The sequence below is a fragment of the Cherax quadricarinatus genome, chromosome 83 (assembly GCF_038502225.1).
Source record: "Cherax quadricarinatus isolate ZL_2023a chromosome 83, ASM3850222v1, whole genome shotgun sequence".
Lineage (NCBI taxonomy): Eukaryota > Metazoa > Arthropoda > Malacostraca > Decapoda > Parastacidae > Cherax > Cherax quadricarinatus.
Genome location: NC_091374.1, coordinates 3,803,474 through 3,811,713, shown reverse-complemented (window position 1 = coordinate 3,811,713; position 8,240 = coordinate 3,803,474). Strand labels below are relative to the sequence as shown.

The following is an 8,240-nucleotide window of genomic DNA, read 5'->3' as shown; positions in this document are numbered from 1 at the left end:
ATTATCCAAATCAGTGGGAGAAGAACTATATATATATATATATATATATATATATATATGTATATATATATATATATGTATATATATATGTATATATATATATATATATATGTATATATATATGGGATGGGGTCCACCTCTGGTGTAAATTGTGGGACCCATTGCCTCGGAGAAGTGCATAAAAAGACTTCAAGGAAGAATATTTGGATTTCTTCCTGAAGCCGTTTGAATATTCCACTTCCCCTACCACCCCATCTTTTAGTATATATATATATATATATATGTATATATATATATATATATTATTTATATATATATATAATTTTTTTTTTCAACAAGTCGGTCGTCTCCCACCGAGGCAGGGTGACCCAAAAAAGAAAGAAAATCCCCAAAAAGAAAATACTTTCATCATCATTCAACACTTTCACCACACTCACACATTATCACTGCTTTTGCAGAGGTGCCCAGAATACAACAGTTTAGAAGCATATACGTATAAAGATACACAACATATCCCTCCAAACTGCCAATATCCCAAACCACTCCTTTAAAGTGCAGGCATTGTACTTCCCATTTCCAGGACTCAAGTCCGACTATATGAAAATAACCGGTTTCCCTGAATCCCTTCACTAAATATTACCCTGCTCACCCTCCAACAGATCGTCAGGTCCCAAGTATCATTCGTCTCCATTCACTCCTATCTAACACGCTCATGCACGCTAATTTAATTTAATTTGCTGATCTAGTGTACAGTATATTACCCTCCCCATTTCCCTGCAACAGTGCACTAACACGCAGGTACCTATACCAATAAATTGGATAATGTCAACAACAGCAACATTTTTGTTCCTTGCATCTGAACAAGCAAACGGATCTAGATATTGTTTTTATAAGACATAAATAATAGTTTCTTTATATTAGCTAATTGCCTTCATGACATTCCCCCTTTCTTCATCTTATTCCCCCTTTCATCTTATTCCCCCTTTCTTCATCGTATCTCCCTTCCTTCATCTTATTCCCCCCTCATTCATCTTATCCCCTTCATTCATCTTATCCCCTTCATTCATCTTATTCCCCTTCATTCATTTTATCCCCCTTCACCTTATTTCCCCTTTCATCTTATTTCCCCTTCATCTTATTTACCCTTCCTTCATCATATTTCCCCCTCCTTTCATCCTATTCCTCTCCTTAGTCTCTCTTCATCTTAGTCCCCTTTCCTTCATTATGTTTCCCATCCCTTCATCTCATTCCCCCCCTCGATTATATTCCTCCTCCCTTCACCTTGTTTCCTCCTCTTTATTCCAAGTCTCCCTTCATCGTAGTCTTCCCTCCATAAGAAAGGAGCCCTGCAGCAGGCCTACTGGCCACAGTCACCCACACTAACTCGTGTACTTGTCTAACCTATTTTTTTTAAAGCTATACAAGATTTCGGGTAAAATGACGCTACCCGGGAGTTTTTTCCCCACTTATGAACAGCTCAGTTACCAAAATGCTTGCCTATATCTTTTGTAAATCAAAATTTTTTCAACTTGAACCCATTCCTGCGAGTCCTGTTTTGTTAGATATTTTTATCATGTTATTTACAGCCCCTTTATTCTTGTCTTACATTTATACACCTCAGTCATATCTCCCTTAATTCTACGCCCTTCTTGAGAGTGCAGATTCAGTGCCTTCAGTGTATCCTCGTAGGAAAAATTTCTGATACATGGGATCAACTTTGTTATCGCTCTCTATGCGTTTTCCAGCACATTTAGGTTCATTCTGTAATACGGTGACCAGAATTGTGCAGCATAATCTTAAATGAGGCCTAACCAACGATATATAAAGTTAAAGAATCTGAGGACTCCTGTTATTTCTACTTCTTGATATGAAACCAAGAATTCTGTTCGCTTTATTGCGAACACTTACTCACTGTTGTCTTGACTGTAGATTACTGCTAACCAGAACTCCAAAATCCTTCCTCCCTTTATCCTATCCTTTCTCCCTTCATCTTGTATTCCTCCTTTCGTATCCCACCTACTTATTCCTTTTTCCCCTCCAGGTCACGCTCGCCTCCAAACTTCAGAAGATATTTCATTACAACTTACATACCAGACTGCTGTTCTAGGCGTCGCTCACATATAAATTTGTCTTAATGTCTCGTAAAGGTTTATTACTTATTTCCTAGTTAAAAGGTTACATGGGCATGGCAACGACCCAGGCTGCGTCTCTTCATTGTTTCCTCTTCATTTCCTTCTTCCTTAATCTAATTATTGTAATCCTCTTCTGTTTTTCTTTAACTATTTATCTTCTTCATTTATTTTTCGTCTTCAAGTTTATCCTTCTCCCCTTTCATTCTTCTCTTTGTTGATGTTCGGGATCATCGTCGTCTCCTCTTTTTCACGTTACAAATATTTTGAGAGTTCGGGAGAAAGTTTCACCACTGTATTGAACCTATGGAAGGCCACTGTGGCGTGGCGCGCTATCTGGTAAACCTGGTGATAAAAGTATTTTATCATTCCAAACGATACTCGTTGTCAGTGGCAGCCAATTTGCCAATTTACACTAAATGAGGGAAAAGTTGGCAGTGTTCCTCACCTAGCTTTAATGACCCATCTCCTGTCATAATTCACCCGTTGCTTCCCCTCATAAATTCACCCGTCTTCACCCGTCCATCATCACCGCTCAACTAAATCAATTCATATCTAAACTTTTCTTTTACTTTGTTACCCTATAATCTGCAACCTAAGCTAACCAGTATCTGAAATTATTTGAATGTATAATTTAATTACATTTTGAAAGTACTACTTACAGACGCAATTTGTTAAAATTATCGTAGTTAGTCCATGTTGTGACTTTTTATGAGGTAGATTAAATGCCGTATTTACATGCAAGGTGAACTTTCTTGAGTTCACATCTGCCCGAGGCAAAACTCTTGGTTCTTTCACCTCTCTCTCTCTCTCTCTCTCTCTCTCTCACACACACACACACACACACACACACACACACACACACACACACACACACACACACACACACACACACCACACATGAGACCAAGCAGGGATAACAGGGAAGGCACTACAATGGATCAGGGAATACTTATCAGGAAGACAGCAGCGAGTCATGGTACGTGGCGAGGTGTCAGAGTGGGCACCTGTGACCAGCGGGGTCCCACAGGGGTCAGTCCTAGGACCAGTGCTGTTTTTGGTATTTGTGAACGACATGACGGAAGGAATAGACTCCGAGGTGTCCCTGTTTGCAGATGTGAAGTTGATGAGAAGAATTCACTCAATCGAAGACCAGGCAGAGCTACAAAGGGATCTGGACAGGCTGCAGACCTGGTCCAGCAATTGGCTCCTGGAGTTCAACCCCACCAAGTGCAAAGTCATGAAGATTGGGGAAGGGCAAAGAAGACCGCAGACGGAGCACAGCCTAGGGGGCCAGAGACTACAAACCTCACTCAAGGAAAAAGATCTTGGGGTGAGTATAACACCAGGCACATCTGCTGAAGCGCACATCAACCAAATAACTGCTGCAGCATATGGGCGCCTAGCAAACCTCAGAACAGCATTCCGACATCTCAATAAGGAATCGTTCAGGATCCTGTACACCGTGTACGTTAGGCCCATATTGGAGTATGCGGCACCACTTTGGAACCCACACCTAGCCAAGCACGTAAAGAAACTAGAGAAAGTGCAAAGGTTTGCAACAAGACTAGTCCCAGAGCTAAGAGGTATGTCCTACGAGGAGAGGTTAAGGGAAATCAACCTGACGACACTGGAGGACAGGAGAGATAGGGGGGACATGATAACGACATAGAAAATACTGAGAGGAATTGACAAGGTGGACAAAGACAGGATGTTCCAGAGATGGGACACAGCAACAAGGGGACACAGTTGGAAGTTGAAGACACAGATGAATCACAGGGATGTTAGGAAGTATTTCTTCAGCCACAGAGTAGTCAGTAAGTGGAATAGTTTGGGAAGCGATGTAGTGGGGGCAGGATCCGTACATAGCTTTAAGCAGAGGTATGATAAAGCTCACGGTTCAGGGAGAGTGACCTAGTAGCGACCAGTGAAGAGGCGGGGCCAGGAGCTTGGACTCGACCCCTTTAACCTCAACTAGGTGAGTACAACTAGGTGAGTACACACACACACACACACACATTCATTTATTCATTCATTATGCATTGTCATTGCAGACATAAAGCATAAATTGAGAATAAAAATTGGATCAAGTCACGAGTAAAGGAGGACTAGGGTATCTAAGACGTAAGATACTAAGAGGAAGTGATAGGGTGAATAAGGACAGGCCAAAATGCAAGAACCCTAACCCAAGGACATAGAATAGATGGAATCTTAATAAAGAAAACAGAGTCGAAGGGAAGATGGGAAGTACTTTTTGAGGCTATAGAATAAAGTAGCTGCGGAAGTGATAGAAGCGAACTCTATGCACAGTTTTAAGAATAGGTATGATAGTGAAACTAGGAACCAATAGTGTCAAAGTAGCGTACCAGGTGGGGTCAGGAACGCTGAATCGACCCAAGTAAACAAAGTACCCAGTATATTCATACCCGTGTGTGGGAATATATAAACATGTAAATAGTTAATTATCACTGTAATTTGTTCAGTTATTAAAACTTTGTAGCTCAGTCCTTGGACCCATTATGTACCTCTGTAATCATTTGACTGCCGCCGACAGAATGGGTATGAGTGCATAATAAAGATGTTATACTAAACTCTCTCTTCAGCTATCAAAACTTTGGGGGCCCAGTCCCTGGACCCACTACGTACCTCTGTAATCTGTAAATACCTTTGTAATTTGTCATGATTGTGACTAGACCTACCTGGAGTTCATTACCTTCGTAAATTGTGAGTTCATTACCTCTGTAACTTGCTCAGCTATCAAAACTTGGGAGTCCAGTCCCTGGACCAATTATGTACCTCTGTAAACTTTTGACTACCGCCCACAGGATGGGTATGGGGTGCATAATAAACATATTAAACTAACTCTCTCATACATATTATATATATATATATATATATATATATATATATATATATATATATATATATATATATATATATATATATGCAATAAGCAATAAGATCACAGTAAACAGGTGATTTCAAAATATGCAAAACAACCACTCTGAAAGAATAGAGAAATTCCAAGCGCTTTCGTGACTACTCACATTATCAAGGAACTATGGTTCCTTGATAATGTGAGTAGTCACGAAAGCGCTTGGAATTTCTCTATTCTTTCAGAGTGGTTGTTTTGTGTGTGTGTGTGTGTGTGTGTATATATATATATATATATATATATATATATATATATATATATATATATATATATATATATATATATATATATATATATATATATATATATGTGTGTGTGTATGTATGTACATTACCTACTTTCAGACACAGGGTGGCCCAGCACTGCTTTTTTGAAGCAGCGAATTAATACAATGGATCAGTTTTGTAGTATGGAGATGAGCATTGCACCGCATAATCCAAATGAGCCTTACTAATGAACTGTAAAGTTGTACAATAATCGTTGGGTTTGTTGCTCACCTCTTGATATAAATCCAAGTTTGTTACTTATCACGAAGGCTTATTCACTGTTCTCTTTATTTCAGATTTATGCTTACCATAATTCCAATTTTTTTTTTCACATTCTGTATGATTCGATTTTATACAAAGTTCATAAGTGCAAGGGTTATTTTCATTTCCAAGACTTAGGATTTGCAGGGGGTGGAAAAACACAGGTGTAGAAAGGAACATTATTTAGGTTTTGACCATTATTAACCGTCGAAGTTTTGTCCACAGGCGAAACGTCTCGGTAAAGTTCGTTTCTGTAATTGTCTTTTTATCACCTGTCATCTTTGCAGCATTTATCTCCATCTAGGACTTTCGTAGATGGTAGCTGCGTCTAAAGTATGTTTTATACGATTTCTTTGATTGCACGTATACTTAGATTTCAACATGTAACATAAACAGCCTTATGGAGAAAGGCATTTCCAAGTTTTATTTTTTTTTGATCACCTTATTGAAAATATAATGAAAATGTTTTGAAATGTTAAGTGGTAACAAAAAAGAGAACAATACTAATTAGGTAACTCATAAAAATAATCATATTTATTATAAATTTAAAGATAATGTGTATATAATAGTTTAGTAGGACATAATACTTATTTGTACAAGGAATTATAGTAGTTGGGTGTATATGCCAAAAGCCCCTTGTATACAGAGCATTATGGGCAGGCTTAAAATTAACTAAGCTATGATAGATTCAGTGGTAAAAATTACAGTAAGGAATTTACAGTCTGAAGTAGTGGTAGGTTTTAATTTGTGTAGGCTTCTTCAACATGCCATCTAGCCTGCCGTGTTGATCATTATATTACTCTGGCGAAATATTCGGTGTCATGATGACTTTCTTAGGATTTAGTGACTTTTGAGTGGGTGGCTATTGGTCATGCGATAATCAGGTTCACAGTCAATTTATTGATTTCAAGTAGACCGAGGTCACATGGGGAATGTTCTACATATTGTGCTTGTAGCTGTGTGGATGTGGGTGGTAGAGAGAATGTTTTGGGGCTCCTGCATCCTAGTTGTTACCATTGATCCAGGGGCTGTGTTGGCGCACCCACCACCACCACCATCACCACTGCTGCTTTTAACTCTCCTATGAACTCTAACTTTTACACCAGAGTGAAGATAATGTATAGATTTGTCCTTACCTCGCCAACAGTCCAGAAAATGATACTTTTGTAATCTTCTAGTGCATTATTAATATTGTTATTTTTCAATAATTATTGATAACTTAGTATTTCTTAAGTACAGATATTTTTACACACACACACACACACACACACACACACACACACACACACACACACACACACACACACACACATACACACACACACACACACACACACACACACACACACACACACATATATACATATATATATATATATATATATATATATATATATATATATATATATATATATATATATATATATATATATATATATATATATATATATATATATATATATATATATATATATATATATATATATATATATATATATATATATATATATGTCGTGCCGAATAGGCAGAACTTGCCATCTTGGCTTAAATAGCAACGCTCATCTTGCAATACAGGGCAAGTGAAAATTTATGTATGCAATAATTTCTCCAAAATCATTCTGAACCTAACGAAAAAAATATATTTCACTGTGTCTATTTAGTATTAAATTATTGTAAACAAATCTAAAATATATTAAGTTGGGTTAGGCTAAAATAAATTGTTCTTGTTATAATAAGGTTAGGTAAGTTTTCTAAGTTCCTTTTGGTGCAAAATTATAAATTTTTACATCACTATTAATGAAAAAAATGTATCTTTAAACGTATAAGAAATTTTTTTAGAAAGGACTTAATTTTAAATGAGTTCTTGCTAATTGACCAGTTTTACATATTCGGCACGACATATATATATATATAAATATATATATATATATATGTATATATATATATATATATATATATATATATATATATATATTTCAACAAGTCGGTCGTCTCCCACCGAGGCAGGGTGACCCGAAAAAGAAAAAATCCCCAAAAAGAAAATACTTTCATCATCATTCAACACTTTCACCACACTCAAACATTATCACTGCTTTTGCAGAGGTGCTCAGAATACAACAGTTTAGAAGCATATACGTATAAAGATACACAACATATCCCTCCAAACTGCAAATATATATATATATATATATATATATATATATATATATATATATATATATATATATATATATATATATATATATATATTATTTTGATTACTGTATTGAACTGATGTTTTTTTGCGACTGTTGTACTCATTGATATATATCAACGGGTAAATTACTGGTAAGGTGAAATAAATAACTCAGGTACTGGTATGGTGTTTTATATCACTTTTAGATGCAATGATACCGTTAAAACAGGTTTTCACCGCATCTAAGCCTCAATTTATTCCATCTGACAATTATGCTTCCCTGTTTTAGAGATGTAAATCTGTCAGCAATCGACTGCATTTATATATTTTTAAAAACGATTAAAAATGCATTTATACTACTAGTATCGGTACTATTACCATCGTTTAGTATTATTACAGCATTGTTGTTTTAACACTGGTCATTTTGCATAGAATAAAATTGACGCGAAGAACGTTCACCACCATCACTTGCG

At 36.6% G+C, this 8,240-nt stretch overlaps 1 protein-coding gene across 6 annotated transcripts in view; it reads left to right on the top strand.

The window, feature by feature from the left end:
* The window catches only part of LOC128702140 (chloride channel protein 2), a 300,885-nt gene that overhangs the window by 237,003 nt on the left and 55,642 nt on the right, over window positions 1-8,240 (top strand). The window lies entirely within an intron of this gene.